This window comes from Lepisma saccharinum, chromosome 24 (assembly GCF_977018435.1).
Source record: "Lepisma saccharinum chromosome 24, izLepSacc3.1, whole genome shotgun sequence".
Lineage (NCBI taxonomy): Eukaryota > Metazoa > Arthropoda > Insecta > Zygentoma > Lepismatidae > Lepisma > Lepisma saccharinum.
Genome location: NC_139252.1, coordinates 49,909,477 through 49,921,209, shown reverse-complemented (window position 1 = coordinate 49,921,209; position 11,733 = coordinate 49,909,477). Strand labels below are relative to the sequence as shown.

General features: G+C 34.1%; 1 protein-coding gene across 1 annotated transcript in view; it reads right to left on the bottom strand.

Moving 5' to 3' along the window:
• LOC145978241 (transducin beta-like protein 3) overlaps window positions 1–11,717 on the bottom strand; it is a 70,565-nt gene extending 58,848 nt beyond the window's left edge. The window contains exon 1 of the mRNA XM_083110720.1: window positions 10,964–11,717. The gene's annotated coding sequence lies outside the window, so the exon portion shown is untranslated. The remainder of the gene's footprint in view (window positions 1–10,963) is intronic.
• Between the last annotated feature and the right edge of the window lie 16 nt (window positions 11,718–11,733).

Here is an 11,733-nt window from a genome sequence, read left to right as displayed (position 1 = left end):
CTGCGACGGCGCAATATACAGGAATTTTTCACCAGAAATGATCTGCAAGTACTTTTCTTAAAAGTTAATTACTGTAGTACTGTTTTCTATGATGACATACATAATACGTATTGTAAATGGTTAATGTGTAGAAAAAACTGTATTGCAACAATAAAATTTGCGTTCCCGGTTAGCACCAATGTTTTTAACATAAACTCTTGATTTTTCGGTCCCTTGGGAATCGTGTTAACGAGGGTTTACTGTACCTATCTCTTCCCTTTTTATGTGTAAAATTAAGTAATCACCTGCTCAATTTAAAACTTAACAATAATAAATCATAATGAAAAAAGTAAAGAAAGTCTTCATTTGGCTTGATTGATTTGGTTTATTTTACTTCGCTTTTCTGCGATGATGAAACTGATGAAGGGACACTCACAAAGAACACCCACGTTCAGGCTGGGATTCGAACCCACGATCTCTGGCATCGTCGTGTGTTGTGCTAAACACTCTGCCATGGAGATCAGCATTCTCCATTTGACATTTTTTGAGGTTATCAGTGCACTGATAAATCACCATCCCAAGGTATCCAAACTATCCAAAAAATGATCATTGTAAGAAGAAGTTTCATTTCTCCCTCCCCTTAAATGTTCAAAATTAAGTGATTGTCCATGCAGGTGTCTAAGACAACTTCAGTAAAACTAATGGGCAAGTCTTTTTTTTTTTGTTTTTTTAGGCCATCTGAACTATCATGAGCAAGGTTTGTAAGTAAAGGACCCAAAGTGCACAAGGGGACAGCTTGGAGAGTGATCATCATTCTCACAGTGGTTTGGATTCCACTTTTAAACTATAGGTAAAGTCCCAATTAACCTATCTGAGAATAATATGGAGCTAAACTATGTTGAACTTGAGACAGCAGTTAGCATCACCGGTTCAGAGATACAGTTTCTACCACCATACTCTCTTCACCTCAAAATGTATACTTGCTTTTAAAATTGTGCACTTTTTCCACTTATTAAAATACATCCCAACTCAAATTCACTGCAACATCTGTGGAGATTTTTACCTGGGGGAAACATCAACGGCCCTCAACCTTCGCATCAATAACCACCGCTCACTGTCGCCGACCACACCAACCACCACAACATCAATGACTGCTTCCAGGTAGTGATCATCCATCTCCTACCCCAATCAGCCAACACCTCTGTTCGCAAAAGATGGGAGAGGGCCTATATATCGGCCATGAGTGCAACCACTCCACCTGGCCTGAACAAGGCCACCCAGTAATGCCCACCCCTCCTGCCCTCCCTCCCAACTCATCCTACACACCACAGTTTACGACGAGCCTTGTGACGAAATAGTGTTTTTTCGTTCTACGCACCGCTTCTTCTTCGATGGGGACCTGGCAACTCTGCAGGGCCCCAACTTCCAGTTCCGTCTCTTTCGTCTCACACCGATGATGCTACTAAGCTAGTGAAAATTTGGAATTTTTCCACTGTCTAGTGAGTGTTTCCTTTCTCCTTTGATTTTTATTTAGCCCTTTTGGCCCTCCTTGCTTTTATATATTTATATATATATATATATATATATATATATATATATATATATATACATACAAGGTGGTTATAATTAAAGTGACGGTGTTCAGAGTGGTACAGCACGGGCTGTAATGAGAGTAGCAGTCTGAAACTTCGTAGATATGCTAATGAAGCAATGCGCTCGCGAATTATGCAAAAAAAAAATAGTTCCAATTCTCGCCACCAGGGTTAAAAATGGCGCCGTAAGCAGTCAAAACGTGGTATAGTTACAGGAAAAAGGCAGGAAAGATCAAAAACATGAGAACAATGGCTCTGGCATGTTTATTAGGAACTATGGTTACAAGAACTGTTCAATATGGCCTCCCAATTCAGCAACATGCTGCATTCGTAACACGGCATGGTCGACGGTTGCTCGCAGCATGTCTGGTGAAATCTGAGCGACATGTCGTTGTATGCTAGCCTTCAGATCAGGCAGAGACCGGACATGTCCCTGATAGACACGATCTTTTAAATATCCCCACAGCCAACTGTTCAATATGACCGCATCATCTCTAGGCAGTTTCCAGATGATTGGCCTTCCAGATCCCCCGACCTTAATCCATGTGACTTCTGGCTGTGGGGATATTTAAAAGATCGTGTCTATCAGGGACATGTCCGGTCTCTGCCTGATCTGAAGGCTAGCATACGACATGTTGCTCAGATTTCACCAGACATGCTGCGAGCAACCGTCGACCATGCCGTGTTACGAATGCAGCATGTTGCTGAATTGGGAGGCCATATTGAACAGTTCTTGTAACCATAGTTCCTAATAAACATGCCAGAGCCATTGTTCTCATGTGTTTGATCTTTCCTGCCTCTTTCCTGTAACTATACCACGTTTTGACTGCTTACAGCGCCATTTTTTACCCTGGTGGCGAGAATTGGAACTATTTTTTTTTTTTTTTTTTTTTTTTTCATATTTCGCGAGCGCATTGCTTCATTATCATATCTACGAAGTTTCAGACTGCTACTCTCATTACAGCCCGTGCTGTACCACTCTGAACACCATCACTTTAATTATAACCACCTGGTATATATATATATATATATATATATTAGTATTGGACAGGAACTGCAACAATGCTTCAACTTAACACCAAGCAAAGGTAATTTGAGTTCTATAATTCACATTTTTTAAATTTCTAATATTTCACACCATATAAGATATAGTCTCTGAGTGTGCCTGCCCTCTATGGCATCATGGATGGCTACAAGGTTCCCCCGGGAAGGAGTATGCAAGGGATTTTTTTCCAGGAGGGTGCAAAACGAGGTTATTCCACCTTAATAGCATTGCCTTCTCAAAAAAACACTCCTGCAATGCCCTTATAATAATTAACAAATTATTGTGAACAAAGTCAAATAAGTGCAAATATAATGTTTGGTTAACTTTCATTTTCCATGGCTCCCCCATCCGGACATCCATTTGTGGCATAGACCATAAAACAATGACAACTTTCTTGTGTAGAGAAAGGAATCATCTACGAGTTGTGCACAGAGGATCATTGAAACTTCTACATAAGTAACTTCTTGTACATGACTAAATTATGCATTCCTTTTGGCAACTTTTTTTGTTATTATTGTTGCAGGATAGGAAAGGTTAATAAATAACAGAATGCTAATTACATCATTCAAGCACTTTTTTTTTACTCACACTGTCAAATGAATAATCCAAACTAGTTGTATACATAGAATTTCAACAGAACTGCTTGACAAAATGAATAAAAACATTGTTACCAAGAAAGTTCCTTTGACTTAAAATCACTTTCTTTTGACTTCTCAACAATGTACCACAATCTGAACAATTTCGGTGATAAAAAAAATTGTGTGTTCTGCAACAGATTAAAGACTACCGAAAGAAACCTGTTCAAAAACATTTTTTTTTAAATGTGTAGTAACACAGTGATTCCAAACAAGAAACTTTCATATTGTGCAAAATGTGCAGAACACTTGTACTCATCTATTTTGCCATAATTCTTCACTCTAGGTGCTACAAAATTACAAATCAACCTATTACACTTATTATTCAATCCAAGTTGTTCACTTTTCCTTTTTTCCTTTATCTTACAGAGAGAAAAAGAATGTAAAAGAGATCAATCAAGAAATGTACAGCTGTAAATGGAAAGACATTTACATACTTGCTATTGTAGTTTATTTGAAATGCAGAGTGCTTCCACAACATGCGAACTATCTGTTAATGAATTTAAATAGAATAATTATTAGCATGTCCTTGAATAACAAATCTCAACATAAGCTCTCCTGAATGCATAGTTTGATGCTGAATCTACCTCTTCAACAAACAAAGTGGTGTTTTTATTGGTGTTGCCTGCAAACAAGTGTCAAAGCCTCAGAAATTTTCATTTACTAATGCACTGAACTTGTATTTTCGATGTCAGTATTTCTACAGCACAACTGCAATGGTATATTAACCCACACATCTTCCATATTTTTTTGTATCACCTCTCCATAGTGAAGTTCCCTTAATTATGATGTTCTAATTATGCTATCACCCACTCCATATAGAGAAACATACAAAAAGCACATATCAGATAAACATACCACTAATGCTCCCCAAAACCCATAACATATATTTTCTTTGTAACTTATTCAGTATGCAATTGAATTAATGAGGCAAATTTACATCCCAAGGAGAAAAAAATTGGATATTCGTACAATTATTCACCTATTACAATATCTCATTTAGGCAGGGTTCTTAAAGATCCAGGAATTCATAAATTCTAATGGGTTCCACATCAGGACCGGAACCTTTTTTCTTGCACAATTTAAATTTAGTCCAAGCTGTGTATTCTTTCATTTCAATACCAAACTTGGACCATATTTAAATTGAGCCGGGAAAAATTTTCTAGTGCCAAATTGAAATACTTTAAAGATAAAAAGATTCTTTAGTCTGGAACCCATTTACGCTTGCTGATTTTCTTTCCCAGGCCGGAATTGAATTTATTTACAATTCCTGGATCTTTAACAACACTGCATTTAGGTACTCTGTTGATACTCTCTGAAATATTCACACATTTGAACACAGTAACCATATGGAGAGAACGACAAATAGTAGATTAAGCCGTATTAATGTACTTTATATTCTGTGACCAGAAATATTTTGATTCTAGCAAGAAAATGGATATCCAAGGAACATAAAATTAGGGTTCCACTCTACATAATTTTAGATGTTTTGTGGTAAGAATTGTCACTCAGATTACGAATTTTATATGATATAAATTGAGCTATTTGTAATATAAAGTTTCTACAAACTATAATAGCAAGGTATGTAAATGACTCATCACAGTGCCAGGCAAAACTTGTAATGCAAATTACTTCTCTTACAAAAGGCACAATATTCATACTGTAAAGTCAGTTATCCAAATAAAATATCATTATTAGTGACATATTCAGATGTATGCAATCAATCCAATACTAAGTACAGAAACTGATATGTACATTATAAAAGGAAAACCATAATTAACAATGTAAAACAACCACGGAACAACACAAATTAAAGCTTCACAAAACAGTCTTTAGAAATAATATTTCGTTGTAGCCATTAAAATAAATATCTTCGTTGTAAATAACTGGACAAAGAAATGAAAACTTTTCTCTGAATGAGTATTATTAATGTTTAAATGTCTTTGCAAATCCATTTGCTAACCACTTTCTTCTTTTGCTACTATAAGTAATGCAAGAGATTTGTTCATCACCTCTAACTGGAAGATATTGTTTTCTTAATACATGAAATAGTTCAAGTAAAATATTCAAATGCACTTTGTAAATCCAAGTATCATATAATATATATATATATAGTAAATATATTCATGCATATATGTATTTAAAAAAGAGGATTATATTACAGATATACTTACAATTAAACTGAAAGTATCACTGTTTGCATGCAGAATACAGTAGAATATAACAAAATGTGTTTGAGAATGGTAGTACATACAAGATTGCATGTGAAGATGATGTCTAATAGAACAAAATGGTAATGTAAGTGTTATTTCAATCAAGGGAATATACATTACGCATACACTTAAATTATATCCTCTTTGCTACTTCTTAAAAAATGTAGCCAAAAATGCAAGAGAGGATATGTCAACATGGATATATCAAAGGGTAGAGAATATTGAAGGCAGGAGAAATGTGCTTTTCTTACAATTCTTTTTTAAGAAAAAAATTAACCCTCTCTTTCATATGTAACCAGGAGCAAAAGTAAGTTTGAGTTAATTTAATTTTGGAATTCTACATTTAAATCTTGTCCACTGACTGTGTTAGTTTGATAAATTTAGCTAAATTTAGTGCAATCAAAATGTATAAATATAATTCATTCACTAAACTTAAGAAATCAGAATAAAGATTACACAAAATTTACAAATGAAGTGAAAACGGTAAAAGCAAGCAAATGAATATTAATTCAGTTTAATTGTAAGTATCTGCCATTTTTTTAGGAAGTACTTTCTCTCTTTTCAATGTAATCTGACAAATGGGAAGAATTCATTTATCTCCTGCTACAAACACAGTGCAGGTGATCTTTGAAGACAGCATCTTTGCGGAGATCATAAAATAACTACTCTGGACGGAAACCATGTCTCCTTATTCATTTTTTGTTTCATCTATCCACACTCACACATGAAACACTCTTATACACACGCAATGTGCTGTTGGGTCTGCTGACACACGTGATGTGCTCACCAGCGAAAAAACCAACATTGCGTAATGTGACAGACCCTAAACACACACAAGGTGCCACACAGTGGTAAACTGCAAGCCAGTCTATCAGTCCATTTACTTTAAAAATACAAACATACTACTATTTTGTTTCAACAGATGGTTAGGTTTGTAATCTTATGATTACATATAATACATATACTGACCATCTGATACTCCCTCAGTTGCAGGTAATCAAGCCCCAAAAACAGAAGATATTAAAATCATATTTATAAATTATTACAAATATATACAGAACTCAAAACAGATATAAATACATAACAGATGTACTGCATCAATTTATAATATGAAATATTGGTTCTTGGCTATATATGTTTGATATAAAAGCTTGAGATTGAATATTTATGTTTTGTTTTTTGTTTTTTTTTTAAGTTGTGGAAATTCTTATGGACTATTTCACATAACGAATCATTTCATAAGTTCTGAATACATTTCAATGATACAAAACCCTGTTTCCATTCAAGCGATTATTTGTACTAGCAAGTTCACACAATGCTAAACCATACTGGTGAAATAAAGCAAATCATCTCGCTTTATTTTACACTTTGTTTTTTTTTTTATTTATTTATTTGTAGATTCATTAGTTTGCATCATGTGGACTCAAAGATCCATTGCTTCTCTTTCTGTGTATCACTAAGCTGAGTAACGAAATATTTATGTGGACTGAACCTCATTAAAAATATTAATTGATAGCATTGATTGTATTATTTCATCTCATTTTTTATATTTGGTTATAATAATTATTAAAGCTTATAACATTTGAGCTGATGCTTGTTAAAAGTTCAACAAATAAGCTCTTTTTTAATTGGACGGATTATATGAGCATGTTTCAAGTATATACAATTGTAGCTTATTCTCTTGTCAAGTTTGAATATTCTAAAGCATTTTTTTTTTCTGTTAAAGGATGTTTCTGCATACATGATATTCCTAAATACATGAAATGTAGAAAATGAAAAGTAGTAGGAGTGTTTGCAAAATATATGAAAACTTATAATTTGTGTGCAGTGACTGATATGACTACTGCAACATAACAATGGTAGGTTAAGAACTACAATGTACAATAATGTATTATAATATCAAGGGTCAGACGTAACCTTCAAGTGTACATATATATATATATGTACTCACAATAAACAATATAATCATGGTTGTATTACATGCATGTAATATTCTATGTAACTTTTTCATAATTTGTTTTTACATTTTGATTTGCATGGATTTTCCTACTTCTAAAGTCCAATTAAATCATTTGTTCCAATAGATGAGAAATATCTAGGAAGACCTCAATTTAGTATGTTATAGAAATCATGCAGTTATTATTATTATTACTATTTGTACATGAAGTGTTTAAAGTGTGCACCAGTTCATATGAATTTTAACATACACTACAATATTCTTTTCTGTAAAGAATGAATTCTGGGTTACTTTCTATTCCTAAAATATGTGGTTTTAATATATAATTTTACTAGTTCAGTCACCTTACTGTAGGTAAATCATGCACTACATATTCTTAAATATTGTGTTTCTCAAAACAAGTTTGTCCAAATACCGGCATACACAACTTAGTATAAAATATGTCATTCATAATATTCAATGATTTGATGTCAAACATCCTTATGGTTTAACCTTCCATTAATACATCATTAAAATAAAAACAACAAAATTGTTTTGTTCAAGTCTTAAATTCATACATACGTCTTTTAGCTCTATGCAGTATATTATTACACATCACTTTACACTGTTATAAATTGTATACTATTCTTGGTTCACAACAACAGTAACAGGATGTTGTTATTTATGTTTTGTGCTGGGAAATATATTTTCAATTTATTAATAAAACACAAAAATCTAATAATAGTGTTGACATTTCATAAACAATCCTATCTTCAGAGCAAATGAAACATACAGCCTGACCAAGACGAGAAGATCCCCAGCAAATTTGGAAACTAAAGTGCACAGTCATTTGTTATCTCCTCTCATTTTTCCTTTGCTTGTGACTGTGTGTCCCATGTTGCATATTTATATCTTCCTCCCTTGCCTCATTGTCAAGAAATTCAATAATGTTAAATATTATGTCTCTACTTTCACCGTGTATTATTTTCCCCTTGGCACTGAATAATGGCAATGACGATATGTTGGAGAACGCCACACGTTTTGGCAATGCAGGGGCAGGATTACATGGTAAACAGATGATTGCATTGGCCACGCTCCCTTCACTTGTTTACAGTTGAAAATTCAATGACAGCACGAGGGAGGTTCTCTCTCCTTAGTCAAACTGTAGATGTAATCAAACTTATGTGTTTTTGCATGTAATGACACTGTTTAAATACCCAACTTAGAATTTTACAAAACCATGATCACCAATATTAACTAATTCTTTTGTGTGTCCTTTTTGTATTTCATTATTAATTGGAAATATAAGACATATGTTTTAAATGATGATACAGATAACACAGAATATGTATTTTAAACAAATCCCATGGAATTAGTGTGCAACATTGTATTAATCAATATTAAAATATTAAAAAAAAAAAAAAAAGATCTTGCACCTAAATATATACATTTTTGCTTTACCAACTTCACTGTATAGAAAATGTACTTTTTTATGCTGTCAAAATTATTGACAAACAAACTAAAACTTCTTTCTCCATACTTCAATGAACCCAACATATTTTGTGGGCAATATTATGGTATGGACACTTACTGAGTAAAAGCTGCAGAAGTGAGATAAAGTTAAACATACAAATATACTTCCTTTAGGTCACCATTGTTGTGAATCAGACAAGGTAATTCTATTACTTGCTAAAATATCGTGACGTGTTCTCAATTCATCAAAAGTTCTGTACACAATTCAAGATTATTTTTTCTTTAAAAAAAGCTGGACATGATCTTGAACAAGTTCTTGAATAGAAACTTAAAGAGTTGGAACTTCACTAATTGACGATTTCATACATACATTCCTGTTTAGATAAAGTGGCACTTGTAAGGATTAAAATACAGTATGTGTGTCACTTTAAACAGGAGTGCACGTGATCTAACTTTCTTTACTGTTTAAAGTGGGTTGTAAATATGACATGTAGCTTTCACAAGTTTGACACTGAATACCAAATATAATGATTTAAAATCCTCTACAAGCCACTCAGATTTAAAAGTTGTCAAAGCAAAAATAGAATTAACAATAATATGCACATTGCTCTACAGGAAGTTGAATCCTTAATGGTGTTTATTTCAGGCTACTTTAATGCTCAGGTAGGCAAATTGAGACTGGAACTAAACTTTAAGGTGAGATCCCAACCACTGCAACAACATGCTTCCACCTGGTACCAAACTCGGAACCCCTGACTACAAGACGACAGCATTATCACTACGCGAATGGATAGGCCCAAATCTTAAACAGTAGGCAACAATGTGGTATTTGAAAAATTTCCAGATGGAGAAACTTTTTCCAAAGTACTGTGGTTGTTATATACTAGTATAAATTCTAACTAAAGTTAGAATCTTGCCCAATTGGCAAGAGTCTTCCACTGAAAGATCAGTGGATCAGTGTCAAACAATTCCTGTGGATAGTTATCGCGGTTTTTAGTTTGCCTAAACAATAAATATGCAGTAACTACTACTTTATGCAAAAACTTTTTGAACAAAAAATGATCCCTAGCATACAATATGCAACAGCAAAATTTTACTATGTTGTTCAATTTACATTAATACTTTTATCGCCCCACAGCTAAGGAAGCAATAATTGTGCAAGTGACTAGCTTCTAAAGTTATTCAATTATTATCTTCTTTCACACATCAATCAATTTTTACTTGTTAGGGAAACAGGTTAAATAGTAGGATGTAAACAGGCTTTCAAGAAACTAATGCTTCACACCAGATTCATTGACATCTCAGGATTGGTCATACATGTTTGGTGCTGGTATTTAACACAACACATTATAAAAGTGTAATATTCAGTGTTCTAATTCCATTTTCCTTTCTTAATAATTAAGAATATTGCCTTCATATTCAACATCAACAATCACGAGAAAAACCTAATATCGGGAGCATTTAGGGGTGTTTTAATAATGCTAAGGGCCCCTGACCGTAACTATGAAAGCATTTACAAACATAATACCTCTTTGCACCCCACGCACGTGAAGTGATGGCAACAGCAGTCTGTATCCAACTTGACAGTGCTCTTTGCAAACAAAGAATCATATAGACGTACATAAAACGGGAAAATTGTTCTCCATAAAGCATTCTTAAGAAGTATGTAAAAAATGCGTGCGTACCATCATTAGTTCGAAATGGAACTTGGGCCCATTACTTTGCTCCTTAGGTCTCGGCAGGATAACAAAAGAATCCTTGTAAATTTTAATATATCCGAAAATTTGAGGAGGCAAGTGTTCCCTTGCTGCCCTGCCAAGTTGCGCCTATGTTGGCTGAACACCTGGTTCCAATATGAGTAAAGAATTTCAGACATGCAAATCTCAAGAAAATACCATGTTGTGTTAACCAAGGCAATATTTTTGTTCATATGGGTCATTAAAGAGACGTCCAAACAGTCAACATAACAAATCTCATAACTTCGCAAATTCTAAAATATCATTTCGTGCTTCTAGATTTGTAATACAGATTTATGTTTAATGGAACAAGTAATAACCATTTCAATGCACAATCATAAACATTATTCTTACCTAAATCAATCTGGCTCTCCTTCTGGACTTGAACACTTCAAATGCTGCTCTTCGAAAACATGACCGGTCTCCCTTATTGCACAACGCGCTACCAACCTTGCATTCTGAGGTCACTGCGAAAAAAACCTTTCACTGTTGGGCTAAATACCTAGTTGTTAGGTTAGGCTTAGTTCTCCTAGCATAAATTATACATTTGCAGTCTATTTATGCTAAGAGAACCAAACCTAACATTTGGCATTTGTCGTCTGACATCAGGTCACATGTTGGTAGCGTGTGGTGCAGTAAAGTATACTCAAACCAGTCCTGTGACATATCTAGTGTTCCCAAACCAGATTGTTTGATAATAGCACTTACAATGGGGTAAAATATCACTTCCAATTACGATTAAATAACAACCTTATCATAGTGCCCTTGACGCTTCGAGCGATTATATCCTGTAATTTATCCACACACACTCAAAAAATTCCTGAACACCTCTCTTCAATTTTTTAAAGTGTCTCATTTTTGGTCATTTTGGCCCTAAATTTACTCACACTCCCCTAATTATGGGCATACACCCACCAGATTGAAAATTCTGGATAAACTCCTGATTATACCCCACTCCCAAATGAATTCTGAGTTCGAATATCACATTTCGGAAAATTTCGCTCACTCGCAGTGCGTGGACATCCTAAAACAATCACGTTGTTGTGTTAGTAGAAATCTGGAATATAAACGAATGCATGAACAGTTGAAGACATAAACGTCCACAGATTTTTTTCAGGAAGACG